The sequence below is a fragment of the Corvus kubaryi genome, unplaced genomic scaffold, assembly GCF_017639235.1.
Source record: "Corvus kubaryi isolate FWS band 111438036 unplaced genomic scaffold, C.kubaryi_AGA036_p1.0 37397, whole genome shotgun sequence".
NCBI classification, from domain to species: Eukaryota; Metazoa; Chordata; class Aves; order Passeriformes; family Corvidae; genus Corvus; species Corvus kubaryi.
In genome coordinates, this window is record NW_024581136.1 from 1498066 (window position 1) to 1523922 (window position 25857).

Here is a 25857-nt window from a genome sequence, read left to right on the forward strand (position 1 = left end):
AAACCTCTTAAGTTTGTGTAACATCTCAAAAGCACCAGACTAAAGAACGTGACAAAGGCTGCACTGAAAATGGCACATTGTCTGACATTTTCCCATGCAAGGTGTGGAAGGATGGAGGAGAGGCAGCAGATACATCGTAGACAATGTATTTATCCTTCTGCTACCACTAAATTATGACACCAGCATTTACACCACTTTCTGGCAATAGGCATCTAAAACCCACCCTCTCCTTGATAAATGAATACGAGCTCCTTCTTTTCCCAGAGCTGATCACTGGAGACTTTCTTTTGACAACTTCACTGCATTCTGCACCCCAGCCTACTGCTTCACCTCCAAACTGCAGGAGCAGGTGGATACAAGGGATGTAAACCTGGGCACACAGAAGAACTGCTGGAGCAGCAGCATCTGTATTTTAGAAAGCAATTATTAAAATATGACAAAATCAGGCACCAAGAAAGTGACTCTTGCAACTGAAAACAAGGGCTTTTCAGTTTTCACACAAACAATGATGGCTTGACCAAGATAGAAATTCCTCAACACCACACTTGACTGCAGAAGAGTTACTTTCAAAGGAAAACCTCAAAAAGTATTTCCCTAAACTCCTTTCAAATTTTCTCCCAGGATAAGTGAGAAAGAAAACAAAGCCCCTCTAAAATCCTATTTTACTTCTCACCAGTACATGGCAAGTAAAAAAGTACATCATAGAACAACAGAAAATTTAACAACAAACCATTTCATTTGCCACCACACAACAATAAATCTTTCTTCAGGTTAACTGGGTCTGTTAATCACCAATGTGTAGATGCTTGAGCCAAACGTTTCAGGAGTCCTGCCATTTCTGAAGAACCCCTCTTGCATAAGGGGTCTAACCACTGCCTCTTTCTCAAGAAAATGGTCATTACATAGGTAGAAACCCTTACTACTGCACAAATAGAGCTGAAAACCACCCAAAGAGTAGCATGCTACTTTCCTGGCCAACAAGTCCCAGTTAAATCAACAATGAAAAAGCAACTTAGGGCATCAAGAGAATGGAAAACTTTCACAGTAATTGGTATATATTGTCTGGGTCTTCCAAGAGTTATCAGCACAGCACACACAGCCTGCATCTCGGATTCTCCTGAGGCAATAACCCCAGGAATTCACCCCTAAGCAGTGATATACCAGAATTTTAAAAACTGGCAAGTAGTGATGGGAAGACAAAAGTAGCCACCAAATGCTGAAGGCCTCTATAAATCTTGTAGTTGCACACAATTAAACTTGACAAGTTATCAAGCTACAAATAAATCTGAAAATTCAGCCGTGGTTTGTGAAATTCACATTAAAAAGAAAGTAACTTGAGGATACTAAAATCATGAGCTGCAGAGATAGACTAAGGCAAGAATTGCTCTGCCTTCTCATAAAATTTACCTAGAAGTTAACTGGAACAGGAATAACTCAGAGAAAACAGCTATAAATAGAAAGGGGTTAATCATTCAAATTTCTATTCCCATGACAAGAATACGCTAAAGACTCTTACTTTTTAATCTTATGATAGGATGCTTTAAAAATACTTTAGTTGCTGCACTATAGTCTGCCTCTACCTACTTTTTAAAAATAATTTCTCCTTTATTTTTTTAAATGCAATAAAGGAGATTTTCTTTCAACAGAAACATTTTCACCGACAGTAGACAAAGTGAGCCTGTGCATCAGCTGGAACAATTATATGTGGTCACTTAAACGGATCTTTTTTTAATGGGGCCACTTAAAAATACATTTACCTTTTCTCCATCCTAATATACAGCACATAAAACTTATTTGTTATCAATTTCAACTATTAGAGCTGCTACAAAGTATTTTTCAATTAAGTGTTTGCATTTATCCTAAAGTAGGAGAGAAAGCTAGAACCATTAAGGTTGGAAAAGATCTCTAAGATTATCGAGTCCAACTGTTCCCCCAGCGCTGCCAAACCCATCACTAAGCCCTGTCCCTAAGCATCACATCCATTATATTCGTTCAAGGACAAACACAAGTTTACCATGCAAAGACACCAAAGAAAGAAAAACTGCCTCATCCTCAATGCACAGATAAAAACACACCAGGATAACCAAACGTCTCCGAACTCACAAGCAGCCTGTGACACACTTGGAAATAGAATCTAATTATTACAACTCGCCAGCCAGTGCTTTACTCACAGTATTTCTCACCCAAGTAAATTAATGTTGAAGCTTTTAAGTTAAACCAAATGGAGTACAAGAAACAGAGAGAAGTTCTTTATTTAAAATGTAGAAACAGATAAGGACTTCTGTCATTTTGTGGTGACCAGCAAATTGAATATAAAGTGAGGTGTAATCCAGCATATTTGCAGAGGCAGAAATTAGAACAGCACCAAATATATGCATTCAACTTCGAAAGATGCAGAGCTGCTACAGATCTTCATTGACTACTCATTACAAGAAATTGTGAGGGAAAGACTTGATTGTGGTCTTAACATTACTTCCAACTTTTTAAGTTACCTCCTCTCCTTCTTGCCAAACTTGCTTTTATTGAAGAACTCTACTAAACAGCCTTTCCTTTTTATGCAGTACTTTTCTGCTCTTCCCTATCACTGCAACTCTTCATGCACTAGATTTATTTACAGCACCCAGAGGAAATAGAAGTTACCAGTTATCAAAACAGACTGCAGAATGTAAATAAACAATTGTTACGCATTTGTGCTAGCTGGACTCTAAAAACTTGTGCAGAGTGGCATTGAGTATCAAAAAAAAGGTATCCTAAAAATTAAAGCAGCAATTCAGTAAACAAAATGTTGCTGTTGTTTTTATTACTCAGATAAAAATAGAGTTAGGTCATTAGTCTGAGCTTCCTAAAATTTTCAACATAGCTAGAGGTCACCTAATTAAATAAACATTTTTATTAAAAAAATATATTATTTCTCTGCATTATTATCACTAGTAGTAAATGTAAAAAAGTACCTCTGAAGTGCTGGGGAAGTAAAACTGGCCTAGCATGAAGACTCTCAGTATTCTACACATCTGAAGAGTGGTATCTCTAAACACATGGGAAATTCTGCAATTGTTTGCACATAGCTTGTAAAAGCTTATAAACATAATAAAATTATTTAAAGTTAGATATGTAATTGGATGCAGATTATCAGTATATTATAAAGTGGGTTTTTTATTTTTAATAAAATATAAAAGTACTTTTGTCAAAAGCATTGGATCTGTCTTACATGGATAACAAAGAAGCAGAACAGTATTAGCTACCAAGCACAGATAATCAGTCCCTCCTCACTTTTATTATTAACAACAGAAAGGAAAGTCTCTTTTTTTTGCTAGCAAGTTTTGTGCCAAAAATTAATATACCATTTGCTGCTGACAATCTGCCAGACTAATGATGTTTTTCTTCACTCAAGAGGGTTCAGAAACTACTACTCACTTTCCAGTCAGCACTCATCACAGATTCCCAAATACAGTCCTCCCATGAAAAGAAAAACAAGACAGCTCTTCTACAGACACACACACACCTCTTCACACTTAAGTCATTACTACAAATAAATAATTTAAAACACTTCAGCAGCAGTAGACAAGTGTTCTTCACCTCCTGCTATTGTGGCTCAATCCTACATCATGGTGTACATGATACTTTCACTTAAACCTGGCATAAGACAGAATAAAATCATAAATTCATTTAGGTTGGAAAAGACCTTAGAGGGTGAGTCCTTTAACCCAGTGCTGCCAAGCTCAGCACTAAACCATGGCCCCGAGTGCCACATCTGCACATCTTTTAAATACGTCTGGGGATAGTGAGTGCACCACTTCCCTGGGCAGCCCATTTCAATGCTAGATAATGCTCTTGGTGAAGAAATTTTTCCTAATATCCAATCTAAATCTCCCCTGGTGCAGCTGAGGCAGTTTCCTCTCATCCTATTACTTGGTACTTGGGAAAAGGCTGACCTTCACCTGGCTATAACCTGCTTTCAGGTTGTTGTAAAGCTCCACTACTGTAAAATTGTAAAGCTAGTTGTGGATGCCCCATCCCTGGAAGTTTTCAAGGCCAGGTTATACGGGGCATGGAGCAACCTGGGATAGTGGAAGGTGTCCCTTCCCATGGCAGGGGAGTGGAACTGGGTGATCTTTAAGGTCTCTTCCCACCCAAATAATTTTATGATTCTACATTTCAAATTTTATTTCCTACTATGTTTGGACTCATTTTTGGGGATTCAGTCTTTTCCATCTCCATTAATCAGTACCAGGACACCACTGTGTCTGCTCACATTCTGATGCTGCCATTACATGTGCCCATGTGGACGGCACACACACATATGCACTGTCTCTCTTTCACTGCTGTCTATACACCAAGTACTAACTCTTCTTTGTTTAGAGGATCCCTGGTTATGACTTGGACAATCCTCCTTAAATATCTTGTGTCTGCATCCTTAGCAGGGCATACAGATAACCAAATAGTAAATTCAGAAAATCCTTCCCTCTATCAGCTGAAACAAAGTAAGACACTCAGCACTAAAGGTCAGAAATACAAATACTGCAAGCCTACATGATTTTCATACCCCAATATACAATGTGTGTTGTGGTGTGAAAATCCCAAAGGCCTTGCCTTCCTCAGCAACACCTATTTAAGTCAAAAAGGGAACTGAAAAAAAAACAACCACAAAAAAACCCCAAACACAAAATAACCATCCCAACACCAGCAAAGAGTAAATAATACCAGCCAGCTATAAGCACCAAAATGTAGAGGACCCAAAGTAGGCCTCCAGTCCCATGATTTCTCCCAGGCCAGCCCCCACACTTCCCTGTGTGCCTCCAGCCCCCCACTGCCCAGCCCTTGGCACAGCAGTCCCCTCCTTTACTGCACCTCATCTGTGACTAATGGTTTCCTTCCCTCCACAGTTGTCACCAGAGTCCTTCCTTCTGGAGATTCTGTTTTACAGAATATTATACATAGTAAAGCATGAGTTATTTCTAGCACACACCCTCAGGACAGGACTTCACAGGTACTGTAAGCAACACTGGCCTATGCCTCCAAAAACTGGCAGCGTAAAAAGACAAGACACTTAACGGGTAAGACTCACATATGGTTAACACACAGGTCCTTAAATTCTTTGGGGGTTGGGAGGGAAATAATGGGGCATCTGGGGAGAAGCACTAACCCAAGAGTAGTAAACTTAGTGATACACTGTATGAAGAAAAGAAAAAAAAAAGTAAAAAAACCCAGGAATACTGAAAGGTAGATGAAGTGGAAAAAAGTACAGGCAAAAGGACCAAAGTACTCTTCAAAACCAGAAAAGGAATTTGAGACGTGAAGCCAAGCAGGAAGGGGATTCAGTGCCCAACGAAATTTTTAAATAACATTTTGTGTGCTTCTTTCTGCCATGTCAACTTTGTACTTAGCTTTTGGAGTTTCTACTGGAAACATTGACCTTTATTCACCCGGTTCTCCCCTGGAGCTGTGTCTGTACCAATGGTTTGTATACACCAACTATAGACCAACCTGCAGCCTTCTGGAGGACACAATACTAAATAGCAATGCTCACACCACTGACTGAAAACCATCCTTCTGCAGTACTCAAAAGCAGGTTTTTTGGCTGTTATTTGTAGTGACACAAATGTAATCAGTTTTTTAAATCACGTACGCTTCATATTCTTCTGTTATGAACATTCTATACTCATAAACATCAAATTATTAACTGAAAATAACAGCATATTTCAAAATGTTACCTTTCCTTGTTAAAAAATAAAATGATGCAACAATATCAAAATTAATCTCTCAAGCACCTTATTTACCAAAGATAAAAAAGGTATTACTCAAGAGCTGGCTCCCGTAAGAACCTCAAGCACTGAAAAATGTTGCCAGTTATTCTGTTTTCTAGAGACTTTGTACAATGTTCTCCAAACCACCTACCTACTCTGGTTTTTAAACTGCTTCTAGTACTCTGTAGCTGCATACAAGCACTGGTCTTCCACATTAAATCTGTCACAAAACCACTTAAAAGCAGGACTCTGAGCCTCTTACAATGTCAGGTTAATGGTAAAGAATACCAGCTACTGCACAGTCCACATAACAGCTTTCACAAGCAACTGGCTATTCTTACGCTTATTTTTAAATTATTTCATTGCCCTGTCAAGATACTTTCTGTGCACACAAAGGACTTTCAGAAACACTAAGAATTAGCAAACACTTCATAGCAACACTGTACCATAAAACTAAATGCACAGCAATATTCTTATGAATTCTTATTAACAGACAACATTCACCACAGAACCTCACATGACTTCCACAAAACTGTTTATCTACCTCTGCCAGCCACATGAGCTCTTGCCCACACGCTGCCAGCTGATGCCAACTCAAAACTTACATCCTCTAATTAATCTTTGAATTCTCTCATGGAGTTTTTTTTTTAATCCAGTGGATATATGGTGCCTGGGGGCAAGGAGAGGGCAGGAACGACCTAAAGTGAGAGCAGACAGTGCAAACTCCCAATGGACTACACATTACTTAAAACTGTCCATTGGTTCCAAATTAATGCCTCTGCTTTCTGCTTTGCATACAAGAAATATGGGGGGGAAAGCTGCAGAAGAGCACTGTGAAAAGAAATTTTAAATCAACCTAAACCTTTAGTGGCCCCCAAAAGGGAACCCAAAAAGACAACAATGAGAACACACTGCTTACCTGTGTCTCATAAAAAGAAATTAGAAATCACAGTGCCGTCACTGTTCCCCTCTTACAAGTAAACTCATGCAAAGACAAAACATAACGTCACATACCAGCACAAAAATTAAGCCCACCAACACAGACTTTATTCCCAATCATCATCGTTTCTGGAAAAGCAGGAACAAAAATTGTATTTATACAGCCAGTAGTAAAGTACTAAAAGATCATTTATCAATCTAATATGGGAAGTAAAACTGTTCAGCATTACAGCAACACAAAGCTGAGCTACACAAGCATAAAACTAGACATCAATACCTCTTATGGAGATGCTTTAGGATATTTTGACGCTGCTATTTTGATGAATTCACAAAGCTATTCTAAAAAATCAGAGTAACTACAGCAAATAAAAGCAAGATATTCTAGAAACAGAAAAGCACCCTTTACAATTCAATTTCATAGCAAAAATTCAATGCAACACTACTTATAAAAAATACACAAGTTTAACAATCTTGAAAAATACAAAAGTAAGCTGCAAGTAGCAAATTTACATACTTTGTGTCAGGAGGAAGTTACAGTACTCCTAATTCTTATGCTCTTTTAAAAGTAAATACTAAACATACTTCTATATACGTAGATGTAGCTCCAAAGACACAAAATTACTCCTGAGTTCAACTGATTCACAATTTTAAATCAAGAGCACCTAAGGTAAGAAATAGATACAGCTGCCCTCCTCCCTTTTTAATGAACTGAAAAAGGTTTGGCCAACAGCCAAAGCTGGGAAGTAGCAAAGGTAGCCCAGGACAGCCTGGATCCTCTATGTGTGTACAACCAGTTTTCTGAAAGGCTGTGCCCTGTAGCAGGATAGCAATTAACCCCTGGCTACCTAAAAGAAGACAAAATCAAACCAAGTAACAATGCACACACACACACAATTTATCAGTGGGGAAGTAGAACTGCCCCATCCCACTTCTCAAAGGAAGTTGGTTTTGACACCTCGGTGTTACTCTGTGTTTCTTTAATCTTCTGAAGCCAGTATGTAAATTCAATTATGTTGGTACCTACACATCCACAAGCATTTGCACATGAGGGCCTCCTCTGCAGCTCCTAATGTATGTAAATGAAACCGCATTCCTGAATTTATTTCCACCAAAGGCTGAGATAAATAGATTTCCCCATGTAAATCTGATAGACTAAAACAGATTGACCAATGTCGCTTACAAAGTACCTGATACTTCAGGTACTATCCAGATACATACAACCTTCATCTTGACAGCTCTCTGAATTGTGATTATTTCAAAGGTTACCTGCTGTTAATTCTGGATTGTAAGTACACACCTTACCAACCCAAAGCAAAACTGCTTGCTTACTAGTTACTACTAAAATTAATTACAAAAAAAACCAGGTTAAATTTCTAACACAAGATGATCTTTGCCCCCAGATCTGATTTAGTTATCAAAACAAATCACACAAACTTTCCCAGGTGAGTGACTGTAAGAATTTGCAGCACTGCCACAAAACAAATTGGTTTATGCACTCAGGCATTAATACTGAATTCCTGGCCTCCATGATTCAAAGTCCTCATACTTTGAGGCAAACGATTTGAGATGTAGTGTGTAACACCATGTGTGTCAGCCTAAGGGTATTGGTTTGAGGAAATCATACAATTACTAAAAAAAGCCAAAAACAAAAAACCCCACCAAAATAAACAGGCAAGCTTTTCTACACAACTGTGTAAATAATGCTTATTTCAGATTTTTCCGTCCTGGACTGCTTCCACAGAAACTGCCAGTTGGAAAAGAGGGTGAACTTAGTGGTCTGCTGCTCCCAAGAGTGGCAAGTCAGAAAGTCCACCTAAACCAAAGCAGCCCTGTGGCCTTTAAATAGAGTGCCACATTCTACAGCCCAACAACCCCTATACTTATTTTCAGGTGAGTTAACTGATGGCAACTTGTAAAGAACCAAGGGCAACACTTCCATGTCTATCTTTAGATCTGTGAAAAAGCACTTAAACTACTTGAACTGTGTGCCCTGGTCACTGAAACACAACAGCAGCTAAAACACCAGCCTGCATTTCCACCCAACTTCTAAATAACGACATTCTTTCCTCTGCACCCTTCTCATATATATAGCATTCTAACAGCTTGAATTTCTACTGGATTTTGGGTTTAAATTATTTGCAAAATAGAGCATATAAAGACATAAGCAAACTTTAAAATGAAAGGAGTAGTGGAACAGGACACATTCTCTCTTCACTACATCACAAAAATCAAAGAAAGATTTTTTTTTTTTTTAAGATGGCTTTCCCACACTAGAATTTGGAGTTCTGCCAAAAGTCCATAGACAATTGGAGAACCAGTGAATTCATAACATCAGATATTCCAAGGAAGTGAAACCTGGCTTAACAGAAGTGATTTTTACTCAAGAAAAATAGATACTTAAATAGACAAACAACAAAAATATTTTAAGACCGCGTATGGAGGTCTCTTTTATTAAAAAAAAAAAAAAGCCAACAAAAACAACCACGCAAAAAAACCAAAAAAAAAAACCAAACCCAAAATATTTAATCAATGTCAAAAACCCCACTTAAGCATGTTTCCAAGGCAATCCACATCAAAACATTCCTGATGTTACCAATATCCCTGATATTCTTTTAAAAAAGGCCAGTAAACCAGTTACCAAGGAATTTTTGTTCAGTAATCCCTTCCTGAATCCCCATTCTCCTGAAAAGCACTGCTTGATGGCATGAAATTCCCAAGGCCTGGAAAACCACCATCAGTCTGAACTGAAGCTTCTAGATCAAAGTTTCCAAGTGACCTGGTGATTGATTCCCCAGCCACCTTAATGCATTCCACTAGACTTCACAAACCTTTGCCAAGCATATGGGTGTTCAATATTCCTTTATATGCAATTTTCCTAAAAGCAAGCATGTTATAAAGTTTTACTCCACCTCTTAATTAATCTTTGAAGGCATACAGCTGTGGGAGTCTCAGCTAATACTGCAAAACACAGGCCAGTCAAATTTCTCCAACATCCTTCATGCATTCATCTCACTTCAAACCCTGAACTATGGTCCTAAAAACATAAATAATATGTTGCTGGGGTTTCTAGTAATTCCCAGCTTCAGGAACTTCCTAAGCCTAAATGAAGTTCAATATCAATAGAATAATGGCAGCACGGACTTAGTACATAACATTTACAGTTATGGCTACAGTTGTCAATTCCAAATGAATAAAATTTGTCAGTGTATCTAGCAACAAGAAAAGACTGTAAGTGCATAAAGTTCCAGGGAAAAAAAACCAAACCAAAACAAACAAAAAAACCCCCTACACTCCAATAAAAACTAAGCTTTCCAGATTTTGGAAAGTGTCCAGCATGAGTCTAAGCACACATGTGTTGGAGCTAGACAAACCAGCGAATCTGGCATGAAAGGTTTCCGTTTCTCTTTCAGGAACTCTTTGGGACTAATGAAGATTTATTTCCCCCTTCCACAGAAGCAGCTCCTCGTCTATGGAAGCTCACTTGTCTGTTACGAGAGCACACGATGACAGACAGCGGAGCCAAAGCCATCGTTCTGTGCGCCGCCCGCGCCGCGCTGCACAGCGCGCGAGCAGCTGACTGGAAACACATTTCCGAAATACTGCTTTGTCATACAAATTCCTGCGGTTCCGAAGGAAAACAACGCCCAGAAAGCCAGCTGAAAACAACCAGGAGTATCCAGTAATTGAAACGCCACTTAAAATTCACAGAAGAATCACCAAGAGTTCTCAGCTGGGGGGGGGGAAAAAAGAAAAAATAGAAAAAAAACCACCAGGCACAGCGCAAAGCTTGTCCGGCGAACGCTCGCGGGGGAGCAGGCGCAGCGCACCCAGGGACTGTCCAGCCCCTCCGGAGTGCCGCCGAGCCCCCGGGCAGCGGAAGGGGCCGGGGCTGTGCCGCTCGCCCCGCGCTGCCCCGCGGCGGGAGGGCTCGCCCGGGCTGGACGGGCCGCCGCGGGCCCCAGACTGGGACGGAGCGGAGCGCGCCGGGCACTTGTTGCGGGGCCGTTCCCGCCGCGGTCGCGCACAAAGGCTCCGCCCGCCCCACTGAGCTGAGCCGAGCCCTGCCGGCCGCCGCCCGCCCCGGGCCCCTTTCCGCTGCCAAACGGCCGCGTCCCGCCGAAACCTTCCCCCGCGCGGGGAGGGGGCAGAGCCGCCCGCGCGGTTGAGCAACTGCCGTGTCGCAACCGGAGCGGTGCCCTCTTCTGCGCAGCTCGGCGCCGCGGGGCGGGGAGGCACCGCCAGCAGCGAGGTGGCGGCCGAGAGGAGGCACCGCCGCAGCCCACACCGACACGAAGCGGGTGCCCGCCGCTCCGTCCCGTCCCGCTCGGAGCGGAGCCCGGGCACAGCCAGCCCCGCACTCCCCGCACGCTCACCTGCCCGGGCAGCGGCCGCCGCCGTGTCCCGCGCCTCCCCAGCCAGCGCGGCGGCGCTGGCGCCAGCGGGGAGCGCTCCCTCGGCCGCCACCGGCACCGGCCGCTGCGCTCCGCCGGGGTTACCAAGGCGATGGCTTCACCCTCGGGCCGGCACCGCCAACCCGGGCAAGGCTTTCGCTATCAAACCGCGGGTGGCGGCCAATGGCGCGGCGCGTCCCGCCCCTCCGGGCGCTCCCCTTCCCCGGGAGGGACGGAGTTGGCCGCGCCTCTGACCGGCGCTGGCGGCAGGAGGGTGGGGGTCGCCTTTTCCCCCGCGCCGTCGCGGGCCGGGCCGCGGAGCCTCTGGCGAGACCTCCCTTGGCGCTCCAGCAGCGCACGGCGGCCGCCGCCCGGCCCCGCGGACAGACGCGCAGTTCCACTTTCCCCCTTGTCTGGCGCTCCCCGGGCGCGTCTCGCACTCGTAGCGCCCCGGAAAGCCGCTACCGCACCCCCGGCCAGCCCTTCCCGCGGCCGGGCTCGGACTGCCGGCAAGGGCAGCAGCCCATTGGCACGCTGGAAAGGCTCTTCCTAGAGCAGCTTTCCCGAAGCGCCTTTCGGAAATCGTTATAGAAGCTTATTGCCTTGCCAAGGATTTCAGTGATACATCCTCATTTCAAGAGTCTTGGTGCTGAGCTGTAAGGAATAATTGCATGGAAACTAGTACCTATAAAATGGGGTTTTCTGAGGCTTAAAAGAAGCAATCAAAGAAAGGCAAAGTAGATGTAACCGGTAATGAAACAACTTTTGCATGCAGCGGGCCCGTCCCCACCCACTGAAATCAGCAGCAACATTCCTGCCGCCTTTAATGAACATAGGGCGAGGCGTAGCACATCCTTGTCCACAAAGAGTATGATCATATTATGCATATTTTAACATCCCTATGCTAATAATCATGCTGTACCATTAGGTTTGTCTATTTTAGTCTGTTCATTTTTCCAGTTATTCCAGTTTTGAAAATGGATGGATGGATTTACTTCCTCAACTTCACTTACCAATTCTCTAGGCACTAAAAATCCATTAAATTTGGATTAGAAAATATCTAGGAAACGCTTTGTTGTTTTTTCCAAACCACCCAACCAACCACAACATGGATTAACTGGAAATCTATGGGAAGGACAATCATCTCCCCTATTACTTCAGCAAATGGGATTTTTGCATGTATGGTGATCATGCAATGCTACCTCTAGGCAAATCTCAGTGGAAGGGCAGAAGTTAATGAGAAATCTTGCCTACCGTGTGTCAGTTGCCTTCACAGCCTGTCTGTTGTATGTATCAATTAACAACTCCCTTTCCTGCTTTTAACCAATTCCTTAAGTCTGCTCAGTACCACAGGCATTGCTCCTGAACATCATGCTACTTCTTCACACCACAGAGTATAGTAACAACACTTGACTTCCCTTCTTCCTGGAAGAAAAAAAAAAAAAAAAAAGCCAGTAGATTTCAAACGAAACTGAAAATTTATCAGGCAAATACAAATGGATCCTGTTCTACATAAGAAGATTTAGTTCAGCATGTTGCGCCACTTGTTTCTTCTGTTTCAAGTTTACATTACAACTGAAACATATTTCTGAAGAAATAAGGTATTAATGAAATCCAGTAGTGTAAAAAGTCCCAGATATGCAGTTTTTCAAATCATTCTGATACTTGTGGTTTTGACGTTAAATATTCCAGATAGTCTTGGCTTAGATACTGAAACCTTGGCTCAGTAGCTGGCCTCACTGATGACAAATGGGTTTGTGACAGGAAAGGCCTGATAATGTTTTTTTAAAAAGAGCTATTTACTCTGGATCTTGCAACATTAGGTGATTTTTCTGCAGGATCCAGTGCAGTCTTTGCAAAGCATAAGCCAAGTATGATGTGTGTGACTTACTGGACTGATCAAAGGGCTACAATCCAGAGGATTAAAAATCTGTTAACTGTACTGCCATCTTTTCAATTGAATAATGATGTCTTGAAGTGTCTATCATGCATAAAGCCCCAAGCACTTTAAAACTGTCTTGTATAGCCAATTTCTATGTCTGTGAATCGACTTCAATAAAACCTGACCACACCGAGTTTTTCTCCAGGATTGTAATCCCCAATTTCCACTTTCCATTTTCTGTTTTATGGCTCCAAATACAATATCAGTATAGAGCAGGAGAAATAAAGAGATCTTAATCAGTAGTTATTAACATATTTCAGATTATAGTTGATCAACTTGCATGATATTCATGTTCTTGTCACACATGGAGTTGTTACAGACAGTGTGTGCGATATGGATAAGGAACTTGCCTTGAAATATCTTAAAGAAACATTTTTATACCCTATGTGGCATGGAAAAAACCCCACCAGACTTTAAATACAATTTTAATTTTCAATTTCCTTATCTTTATCTTTATCCTTATCTTCCCACCCCCCTTCACAAACAACAAATGTTCTATTATTCTGCCCCCCAGGCTATTGTTACATGTGTTCTCAGAATAACAAAAGGGTTTTGTCTAAAAGGATTGTATCTCAGTCATGTCTTTGCATGTGAAACAGCTGTACACCTAGGGCACATTCTTGGTTGCTTGAAAATGTGAAATGTGTCATTTTCAGTATTTTGGGTTTACACTATTTGAATCCTGTGTCCCTGCAATGATCAAAAGAAAGGAACTAAGTTGTCTCTGCAAACACCACAGAACCCTGGCAGCAGACCCAGACATTAAAAAAAGGCAAGTGGAAATGCCATGTTAAGGATGTTTGGCCTGAAGCAGAAAAAGCTGTTCTGAAAAAAACTGAAGTTATTAAATCTAAAGGACAATGATCCAGAACACAGCAAAACACTGGGCAGGAGATGCTTAGCAAGAATTCATTAAAAAATTTAAACACTTATAGCAACTTGCTACTGTCTGATACTGTGATACAATGGCAACATCTACAAACCAAATGAGCTTTGGGTCGTTAATGCACAGGAAAGTTTTCTGGTGAATACAGAATGACAGGAGAATTTCTCATCAGTAATTCTTTTATTTAAAAAAAAAGAAGTTATATTCAAAACTATGTGAGCAATAGCAGAGAGAATAATGGTCACTTCACACTGCATGGGCATCCCTTTGTCAGCTTGCTGCCTACTGCTATCCAATAAAAGGCTTCAGAACATCTTGTGTATGACAAATAACATGTCACTCTCCTCAGCAGTCACTAGAGGAAAGCCAGTTTTCTTTATAACATTCAAAAAATAGCTTATCTGTTAACAAAACTTTCATCTCCACTTTGAAGTCCCTCCTTCATCTATACTAGAAAAAATGTCCCCTATTGCCTAAAGTAGCAGGTTGTTACCATTTGGAAGACAGAGTCATTAGTCACTGAAATTAAGAAGTGTTAAACAAGTGAATAATATTGGTTGTGACTATTTCAAACCATGTGTTTAGTACAATAAATCACAAGAATCAGGTTTAACTGTCAAAGTTTATATTTAATCTCCTGTAGGGGAAATACTAAGAGATTCCCAATACATGATTTCATGCCCTAGGTTAAAGTACTGCAGCACATATAAATGATATGACAGAGAAGATAAGGTATGTGGGTAGCATGGTCCTGTAACAGCTTCAGCTGATAAATAAAAGCTGGCATGCTGGCCTGGACCTCCCCCATCTCTGCAGTTGTTAGACAGCCCAGTCTGTGAATCCAAGCTGGCCATTGCCACCAGGGCCTCTCAGGGTGCATCAAGATGTGCTAATGGCACAGTGAAGGACTCGGTACGACACACCACCTCAATGTTGTGAGCAGGACATTCCCCCAGAGGTGCTCTGGACAGTGCTTTGGTCCCTGTGCCTGTGTTTGCACCAGCATGGGTGTCTATAATAAGCTTCCCTTTGTGTCTCACACTGACTCCGGGGAAGGGGGAGGCAGCAGCAGCAAATGGCCTGAGTGACGTTCAGTACCAGACTGCAAATGCAGATGTCAGACAAAACGGATGCTGAGTTTGGCTAATGAAGCAACAGCCTGCAGCAAGAACAAGCAGCTTTAAACAGTGCTTTACTAAACCAAGTTATTTAACATGAGTAAAATTCAGTAGGAAAGTTTTCTGAGAACCTCGAGCGTATGCACAGGAACTAGAGAGGCAAACCCCTCTGACAGCTGCAGCAGCCCCTCAAATAGCCAGCAGCACTAATACCCAAATGGGGACCATCCTGGAACTTCACTGTTCTGTTCCCCCTACTGAATTCCATGTCTGAGGCCTCTCATTTTAAAATTTCAAGCCTACTTAAATGACACAGAGCCATTTGAAATAGAGGGCCTCTTTCTCAACCTCCCTGACCTCCCTGGCTCCTGTACCACGCCAGAATCACCAGCACGTCAGCTGATGCACCCATCAGGGCAGACACAGCCCTGCTGTAAACTGGTGGACTCAGCTCTTTCTCCTTTTCCCCTCTCAGACAAGCTGTGAGCTGGTGTGCAGCAGCAGGTCCAAGCTGGAGGGAGACCTTACCCCACCAAAGCTCTCCTGGAGCCCTGGCTGTGCTGGTGATCCCATAGAGCACGACTACTTCCCTTGGGCTCTCTAAACCTGGGCTCTGGGCTGGGGAACTGGACAGTCCCTTTGCACTGAGGCTGCAGCTCTGCCAGGAGGAGTTGGAAGCTGATCCCCCTATCCCACCATGTAAATCCACAGCCAGAAGGCACATTGTCGCATTGCTTCCAAAGCACAGAAACTCCATGGGCAGGAGCTCTTAGGCAGGCACTTCTAAATGGTGGCATTTTGATCAATTTATGCAAATTCTATTGTAATAGAGCAGCAATTTTTTAATAGCACTAATCTGTAGAGAAACTGACTGAAAATACTTATTGTCACTAATTCCATAATATAGCCAGTGTATATTTTTCTGCATCTGTTCTGGTTTCTGGGTATGGTCACACTTTACAAGACAGCTTTTTCATGAGGTATGTAGACCTCCACCTGTATCAGCAAGTGAAGTTAAAAAAAAAATACTCAGAATGAGGAAGAGTAAGGCCTTTACAACAATCAACAGCATCCTGAAGTGGTCAACTGACTTTCCTGCTACATTCTCTCTTTATATACAAATAACTCTACATAGTCTTTCATTTTTCCAGTTTCCTAACACAGACTTTGTAAAAATAGTTCCACCAATACAAAACAAATTCTTTCATCCAAAAGGCCAATGCCTAATAGAACAGGACTTCTGTCCACATGTAACCTCACATCCCACACAGGCAAGTCTCCCACCAGCTATCATTTCCTCTGCCTACTTTATGGGTCTGAATTTGTAACCAATATTAACATTTTCTTGACTAGATTGTTAGAATTGTCAGTTTTTAGATGAGGCACCAAGTTCCCTTGTGTTATTTCTACTGACTTTTCTAATCAAATACAAAGATCCCATGGCACATTTTGACAAAAAGTAGGGCACAGCCAGCTTATTTATTCTTTTACTAAAAATAGGCTTCAGTGTCCAGCAGGTTGTAATGCGAGACAGCACTTCAAGTGTAACAGCTGCTCTACCTGCCTTGATACATCTGTGTTACCAGCCCCTCTTTGCAATCTGCTAATTACCAAAATCGAAACATCAGGCTTCACAAGGACTTTAAGTAGTTCCCTTTTGTTAAAATGCTTACTACAATTAGGCTATCCAACAATTGGAAAAGCAATAAAATATCTTCTCATCCTTACAGGAGGAGCTTCTGACACCCTTCCAAGCACAGCACAGCATGTTTTACATCCCTTGGGTTAATGGCATATTACTATTCTCAGCCAGAGGCAAAGACTAGAAAGAGATTCATTACAGGAAATCCGTCTCTCTCTCAGCTTCTTTGCATACTTATTTTCTAGCTGGCCTTTTTGTTAAGGCAATTCTGATAACAGAGCAGATGTGACAACTGTGAAAACAAATAATGATCAGGAATGTTATTGAGTCTATCACACTTTTTAATGACTGTGGATATGAAACACTGTTATTTCAGAGTTTCACCTTGAGGAGACTTTCAACTGATGTTTTGCCAAGTTTGCTTAGAGAAGATCATTGTCCAACCACAGTGGCGTTAACCACGGTTAGCAAGACTTTATTTTGTCAGATCTGACACAAGAGAGAAAACACAGTCTTTATCCCTCAAAGTACACTGATGTAGTTATCCTTTGGGTCAAAAACATCTACTGACCTGCAGTGCACAGTGGGCATCACCTCAGAATTTGGCCATGTGACATTTGCAAACCATGAAAGACTTGCTGCAATGCAAATCTTGCTTTATCTCACACGGGTTATACGTGATGTACAAACCAAAGAAAGAGATGAAAGCAAATGTGATATATTGCTGGTACCATAAGACACAGGTACTGTGTTAACATTTCAGTAGCCCATGGAAAACATGATCAAAACAATAATTTCATTGCTTATCACTACTATACCTACATAGCAGGGCAAACTAAAAAGTGAAATTTTAAAAATCCATAAGCACAAGAAAAATGACAAATACTACATACATCGTCATTCCTCAAAAATACCAATTCTAACTACAAATGGACTATTATTCTATATTTAATCTCTATTTAAAATTTCAGATTCTGACTTCTTCCCTCTGGTGTCTATGTTGTAATCTTAATACTACTGATGAGTTTCTATTTTTAAAATGACTACCAAAAATACACATATCTAGCAGATAGGCTTTCAAAAGGCATTTACAGATGTCTTATTAGAGATGTTTCAAGTCTAATACTAATTTGTGTACAACTAATTTCAATGTTTATTTTTCTATAAAACTGTCCTACACTAAATGAGTGCAAACAGTCACAAGCACACACCGAAATTGGTGAGAAGCAAGAATGTTTGGTTCTCTGCTGCAGCAGACAGAAATAATTTCATCTCACAGTTCTACTAAACTTCCGATAATCCAGAGCCATGAGTCCCATCCTCAGAAAAAAGCAGCACTCTGACACACTTCAGAGCAGCGCCCACCAAGTGTTATTAACGGGCACTGCACAACCCATGCAGGAGAGATTCCTGGAATACTCCTAAAATGCCAGTACATTTTTTGAAGCAGTACTCAGACAGCCTTTTCTTGCTAGACAATCCAGTCACCCTGAAGCAGGAAGACTCATGTTATTTCTAGGAATTATATTTTAGACAGTTTCTTCGAGCTACATATGCATCATCTTAGTTTTTAGTCCACTAGAGCTAACATTACTAAGTCTGGCAAGATGCCATCACAAAAAAAAATGTTGCAGTGTAAGAATACAAGTATATTATTATTATTATTCCTTTCTAAACTAGAAATTAAGCCTGCCTTACTATTTTGGAAACTCCAGGCTTTGTGCTAGATCACTTTTAACAAAGTTTCCAGGTATTGATTAACCAAAACAAAAACCGTGTTTCACCCACTCTGCCTGGGAATCTATCACAACAAGTAGAAAGTGTCATTTATATGACTCATATGCCTTCAGATTAAACAACTATGCAAACGATGCCAAATCTTTGTTTATCACAGCTTTGTCAGCAAAACAAAATCATTCAGCAGGTGAATCATGAAATTACTGTCTGTGTGGATGAGGGAAGCAGATATGCCATCTTAACTTCACACTTCCCAATCTATTTCTCCTTCTCATCTCCTTCACTGTATGACTGCAGCACTGTTCATACAAGCAGAACTCCCCTTGCCTTTTCCTCAACACAGCCCATTTGGCTGCAGTTCAGAAAGTCCTTTAGGCACATCAGGAAAACTGAAGCTTGAGTGGCTTGCTCAGGAGAGAGCACTTGCTGCCTCCCTCTGAGAGGGAAAGTGGGCTTTCATTTCCAGGATGAGAAGTGCATCCATTTAAATGGCTCCACCATTCAGTGCGCAGCTCCTCTGCTTGAAGAGGGCTCACAGGGGGCTTTTGTGTCAATTCTGTTCTACACTGGAGAAAGACCGACAGGGTGTCAGTGCTCAGAGAAGGAGTAGCCATCTGGACAAGGTTAGGTCACCTTCACTAGAGAGCACATTCCAGGAGCTCATAAAAATGTGGCTCAAGAACACATTTTCTATTCCTGGAATGTATCTCATTGCCAAAGAAGGTAGCTACGAGCAGGAAAATATTCCATGGGGAGCAAACAAATTCTCCTGCCAAAGCCATTCCTCCCTGCTCCACCCCAGCTGATATTACAAAAGTTGAATAATGCATGTCAAGGTATTAAGTAACATGTAAACACTTCCAGTAAATGTTTCTGCTGCAAGCCTTAGCTTAACTGGTGTTGTTTCCCTCCTGTGATAATGGAAAAACATCTTCCTCAGTTCTTCACCACTTAAAGCTTAATATTAATGAAGCACTTCCCACCAAACACTGACTAGAATCTTCCTCTCACCCCATCTCCAAGGTAGATTTTAAACCCCTTGAAAACTTACTTAATGAAGTCTCACTCAGAGATGGCCTTGTCTGAAAGCCTCTGATTACCTTACAGCCTATGCAGTGGGAAAACCTGATGTCTCAGAAGTATTATAGTTCTGGTAATACTCTTAATAACAGATGACAAAATTCCAATGGAAGCAAGTTGGGGGTTTTCTCCTACCACCAAGGATGTTTTATACGAGCCTTGTCTTCCCACCATGCATTGCCCAATAGTATTCCCCACCCCAGTTTTGAGAATATGTGTTTTCACATTTTTTCCCAAGGGGAGCCACAGTTCTTTTCAATCTGGTGGAGGAAATCTCCTTGGAATTTAGTGTCACTTTAGGCATGCCCACTGCTTGCACAGCACATGCCAGTAACTCCTTCTACTTTACTGTCTGGGACACTCCACAACAGGGCAAATGCAGTTCTGAGCCAATTAACCAAAAGAGGACTTGGTTAATCACATCACTGGGATGAAGACGGGCTCTTGAGTCACCTCCATGAGACTGAGAATCATTAGTCCCAAAGGAGAACTGCCCAAGGAAATTTCTGGGATTTTCCACTGGCATGTGTACTTTCATGAGGGTTTTTTGTAGGAGAGACTGACCTAGGGTCAAGTATCCAAGGAACTTCCAGGGAACACCACTCTGAAGAATGCCCGGGCAATAAGTTTGAGAAGAGCTGTTAAGTAAGAAGGTAACATCATGCATTTTCTATAACTTTTTCCAAGCATAAATTATTTCATTTGATGTCTGTTAACTGCACAGGGCTGAGAGTTGTGGTTTGAATTGGATTGTTTCCTTTCCATAGTTGTTTTCCTGGCAATTGAACTTGCAGCCCAGCTGAGGATGTGACACCAGCAGCACTAAACACTACTTAGATCCAAGGGTCTAAGTCACTGCAATTGCTAAGAAATATGCTCCTGTTTGGGCAATAAATAGAAAGCAGAAATAAAAGTGAACAACCTCCTCCAAGTCTTCTCCTGCCCCCTGCTTACAGCAGCAGCCTTTTGTCCCTGATCTCCCACATCTGGAAGAGAAGTAATGGGTTAGTGATACTGAACGTCACAGCTCCCAACACCAAGGCCTCCCACCTCTGTATGACAACTGCAACACTGGTACCAGTGACTGTTCAAAGACTAAAAAGCACAGGGGAACTGAAATGACACCCCCTATGGCAAAATCAGATCACAATCCCATGTTGTGTACATCTCATCAACTGATACGGGATTATTTTTTTGTCTGGGCTGATCAGGACAGGCACAAAGCAAAACCCATGCCAGAAGGAGCCTGTCCTGCTCAGAAGATAGTTCAGAAGATCATTAATGACTGCATTACAGCTATCACAGGAATGCCAGTGCTTAGTAATGAGTGTTTTGAAGAAGGGTTTCTGAATGCTACTCCCTGCTGCTTTTCCCCTACAGAAGAACTATTGGAAAGACCAAACCATCCACAAACACCTTTGGAGAAAGCTTTGGCCAGCTGCTGCTGCTTTCCTAAGAAAGGGTAACTCACTGCAGTCTTCATTCTTCTTTATACTGTGAAATAACCTGTTTTGATGAAAGACTAATAAAACTACTGATTTCCAGACTTCTAAAAATGTTAGGGCTAAGTGGACTCTCAGAAAGACCAGTGGTTTCTAGACTTTTAAGGGCCTGAAAAGTTCACCTGAAAAGCTGTTTATCTTTCAGTCAGGGCACTGGGGGTGTTAAAGCTCAGGTATAAATTCCCTATTCAGAGAGGAATGAGATGACAGCAAAGGACATGCATTTGCACTGTCCTTTTTTCCCTCCACCCACACACCACCACCTGCAAAGCAGAATAGTGTTCCCCAGCTCTTGCCTGGATCCCTCCCCACAGGGGCAGGGGAACAGGCAGGCACATGCCACAGCCTCCACACCAGCAGCACAGGAGATGAAGCAGGACACAGTGCCACAGAGCGAGGAGGGGCTTTCCTGAGGGGGCTTGTTGGTGCGCACATTGCACACACCTAGAGATGTGTATAATCCACACTTCCTGCAACTTCACAGCAATTTGGCTTTCTAGCTCTCAATACATGCAAGAAATGACAGACCTCAGCCTGACACCCACCATAAGCTTGTGGTTATAAAGCAGTGTCTGGCAGCACCAGTCTCCTAGCCCTCTCTGCAGAGTCCTTATCCCACAGGGAGTTGGGAGCACACTCATCCAGCAGGAAGGCCAAGACTGGATGGTAATGACAGCCTGTACACATTTGGCATATGGAAATGTTTACATACCTGACTACACATAGATCTGTATCCTTATTACCGTGTGCTAAATCACAGAGCTTGGAGCAGAAGACTTAGGCAGACCTGTTTCAGCTGCAGTGATCCATCCAGACCTTACACTCCAGTGAGCTGCTAAGGCAGAGCTGTGATATAATGCCATTAAAGGAGAGCCTGGTGCCTTTAACCATCCCACACAAATCCAACAGCATTTCTAGTGCCCCCATATAATGGACATCAACACTGAATCATTGAAACTGAAACTTCAAGTACATCCTTACCATTTCATTCAACTATATTTAGAATTCCTTTTGTCAAGTACAATTTTCAGTTATGGTGACTCAGTTACGATGAGGACTAGACAGGTGCTTCAAAACAGCAAAAAAGTACCAAGTAGCATCTCTCAAGCACCTTTGTTCTCAAGCACCATTAACAACAGAGCAAATACCTGGAGCAGTCACAATACAGAAAAAGAAATCTTCTCTACATCCCAGTGGAAAAAGTCTCAATGATATAGCACCTGTAAACTTATAAACCATCCTATGCTAATTCCTTCATATATTAGATCCAAAACAACCTTTTAAAACACTATCGTTAAACATTAGTGTTTTCCTTTGATAATTTAACTTAAAGATGCATATTTAACCTTTAAATCTTGACTCTTATGCTAAATATTCCTTTGAGAAAAAGTCTGAATAAAGTATTAGAGAGATGCACACTTCACCTCTTTCAATCTCAGTCACATCTTAAACTACCATTATTACAGATATATGTTAAAAAGAAATACATGCAGATATGAAAAACAAGGTCCTGTTACAGCATGTCAGGTTTTCTATCAAAGAACATGCCATGACACTTTGTGGCTTAATCATTTTCAAACCTGAGAATTGATGATGCTCAGCTAAATTATCCATAAAATAAACCTTGAAAAATAGCATGATTTTGTTTTGCTGTTTTCTCTCCTTCGCCCACGACAACAGCTGGGGGAACAGTCGTGCAGTTCTACAGTGGCTTGGCCATATGAACTCTATTAAGAAACTGATTATTTCAAGTTGTTAAAGATCAGGTGATAACCTCTCTCAAAAGATGAAAAAATGTCAACAGACCCTAATTAGTATCTGATAGAAGTGGGGCTGTTGCACTGTGTAAACCCTGAATTAGAATGATAATGCAGGGAGACTCAACAAAAGCAGCTTTGTGTTTCTCCTTGCAGCCGGTAACAGCTCCTGCAGGGGCTGCCCCTTCCAGCACTGCCACTTCCAGCATGTGGAATTCTGCAGGAGTGGAACACTGGTTATTCCACACTCTGCTCAGATATACCTGGCAAGTGCTTCTATAGCGTAGTTTAAAAGAACAAACCCGTGTCCCATGCTACACATCTTTTCTGGTACAAAGAATTTTTAAATAAATCCTTCTGGGCTAACTGACTAAATCAGCCCCCTGGTAAGGTAACTCTTACCAAACACACCTATTCAGTGCACCTGTGGCATTGCCTCAGCTGTTCTGCCATTGCTCCTCCCTGGCTTTACACCAAAAATGTGCTCTCCACCTGCATTTAGGACTGATGGGAATGTGCTGTTCCAGGTGACACACAGCCGAGTCACTCTGTAGCAAACACCTGCTCTGCACACAAGGGACTGGCTTTGCCTTCTCCAAACGCTGGCACCCAAACACACCAGGGTTAGACTCGAGGCTGCAGAAGGCACAAGGCTACAAATGAATGACTGCATGGCAAGTTTACTGCCAGCTCCAAGTTACTGTGGTTGCTTCCTTCAGGTTCTCTGACAAACACTGAGTATCTTAATTAGCAATCTGCCTTTTTAATGCCCAGAAAATCACACTATGTTTTGTACTCTGGGTCTGTAGTGGCTGATCCCACATACCCACACATGTAACCTTACACACAGGAAAAATCCTGCTGAGTCCAGCACTCTTTCCAAGCCAGTCTGCTCCCTAGCATATGTCAGCTTCTGTACATTTTGCCCTTTTCCAATTCATCCCATCTGTTTATGGTCTTTCCATCTAGTTAAATATGATTTTCCAAGGTTTCCAATTCATCATTTTCCTTTCTTTTTTTTTTTCCTACATGATGTCCAGTTAATGATATTAAAGGCAAATTTATTAAAGAACTATATTATTTTTTCCACATTTTTTCTCCAAATTGGCTGTGACCTTTGCAAAGGTATTTAGTAGAGGCCTGTCATTTACCAGATTATTTTTCCACTTTTTGTCAGAGTGAATTTTGAAATCATTATCAAATTATTTTTGTTACATCAAATTTAAAAAATGTTCTCTAGCTAAGCTGACATATTTTAGTCTAATTCCTTAAAACTGCATGAGATTAAGTACACAGTAGAAAAAATCCACAAAAGTCTGGTTTGTGGCCAAAATTCCACCTTGACATAAAACAGAAGGGGGAAAAAATTTAAATCTCTTGAATAGTATTTCCCAAGTGTTTATTAAGAATTACTTTCTTTCTTAGTCTCAAATCCACATAGTCTCAAGTCAACAATGCCACATCTGGGCTTGATGAGATCTGTTGAAAATCTGTTAGGACAACACCTCATTCTGCTGCCCTGCCGTCTCCAGTAGGTTACACATCCATGGCACACGCAGACCAAATTGTTTATTTCTCACAGCTCTCATTAACCTCTGACTGCTGTGTTGGTTTCGGATGCCAGGTTGGAATCAGGAGACCAGTTCAAATATCCTCTTACAGTTGCTGCTAAATCGTAACTATTTGAAAAGATTGAGTATGACAGGTCAGATAGAGGAACAAAGAGTTTTATTCAGGGAGAATCTTACTAGCCTCCAAAGCAAGTCATATGAGAAATATATGAATACATATGTTTTTATAGCTTGTGCCTAAATTAGAAACAAGATCAGAAATCTCAATGTCCCTCATGAACTCCTTCCTGTTTCACCACGGTCTTCTATTCATTTTGGATGATACACTGTCCCCTTTATTCTTCTTCCTCCTCTTATCCCTTCTTGTCCCTTGTCACCCCACTTTGCACATCCTACTTCGTGACTTTGTGTTCACTTGTAACCTTATGTTGGATTCAGAGATGCAACACCCCAAGATCTGTCACTCTGGAAATCTGGGAATTGCCAGCCGTGAATTTCCCATCTTGCCTCCCCCAAAGAAGCAAAGTGAGCACAAAGGCAGACTCTATCCCTCCTTAACAAGTGATATTCAAATATACTTCACAACAAGGTAAGAAACAAGCCCTTTAATGCGGTAGATGTGAATGAGAAAAACTGTCAAAGCAAAATTCTCTAGGAAAAAGGCCATTTCCTCACCTTCCGGCTGTTGGAACTAGATGAGGATAAGCTAAGCGGGTGAGGCAGAAGTCCATGCCATTTGACCACCTCAACATGGGGAAAGAAAAAAGGAAAAAAAAGAGAAAAAAAGGCAGAAAAAAAATGAAAACTGTTTCCACATGAATCCTTAGGGCCATCCAAACTGGGAAGGTATGTTAGAAACCACTTCTGCTTGCTGGATTAAGGTTTCAAAGTCAACCGGGGCAATTATTTTTGGAGATATAGTAAAATACAGATAGTGCCTTTTGACTCAAAAAGAAGAGATAATGAGAGCAAGAGACAAACTTTTGGTTGGACAAAAAGCTCTTCCTACAAGAACAACCACCCCTAAAAGAGGTAAAGAGAGCAACAGCAACTACTCAGATTTACACTGATGTAACAGAACAAAATTGAAACCATCTCTAACTGGTACCAATTGCTACGTTTGTAGGTCTAAACAAGCTTACAGCCTCAGAAGACTGCAATCTCCCACACAGGAAAGGAAAATCGTTTCTTTTAGAGGAACTCAGAATTGCTCAACTCTAATTAATCTTCTAAAACAGGAAATCCCTGCCAGCACAGGTGGAACTATAACACACGGGCTGTGCAGCTGGGGAACATGAAACATACAGCTTCTGTGCTCCTGTCTCACCCACCAAAAACAGAGTAAGTAAAACAGACAGCTGAGGAATCTGAAAAGAAGAATGCAAGTAAGAAAACTGAAAGAAGAATTTAAGAAGTCACTTGGTCATTCCTAAGAAAATTCCCTACAATGTCAAGGATGGTTTGAGCCCCTCTGAGGAAGCTGCCATCACTGAGAGCCGAGTTTAGGGCAAAGGAAACTCATATTAATCTGTATTTTAGGAAACAAAG

General features: G+C 41.6%; 1 protein-coding gene across 8 annotated transcripts in view; it reads right to left on the reverse strand.

Annotated features, from left to right (window-relative positions):
- Positions 1-25857, reverse strand: part of PIK3CB (phosphatidylinositol-4,5-bisphosphate 3-kinase catalytic subunit beta) — a 99441-nt gene that overhangs the window by 57227 nt on the left and 16357 nt on the right. For 2 of the 8 annotated variants that reach the window (XM_042042701.1, XM_042042702.1), the window contains exon 6: positions 12329-12499. The exons of 4 other annotated variants lie outside the window; for them this stretch is intronic. The gene's annotated coding sequence lies outside the window, so the exon portion shown is untranslated. Of the gene's footprint in view, positions 1-11056; positions 11165-12328; positions 12500-25857 lie in introns of those variants that run through there. 2 more of the 8 variants (XM_042042710.1, XM_042042707.1) reach the window with 1 other exon arrangement.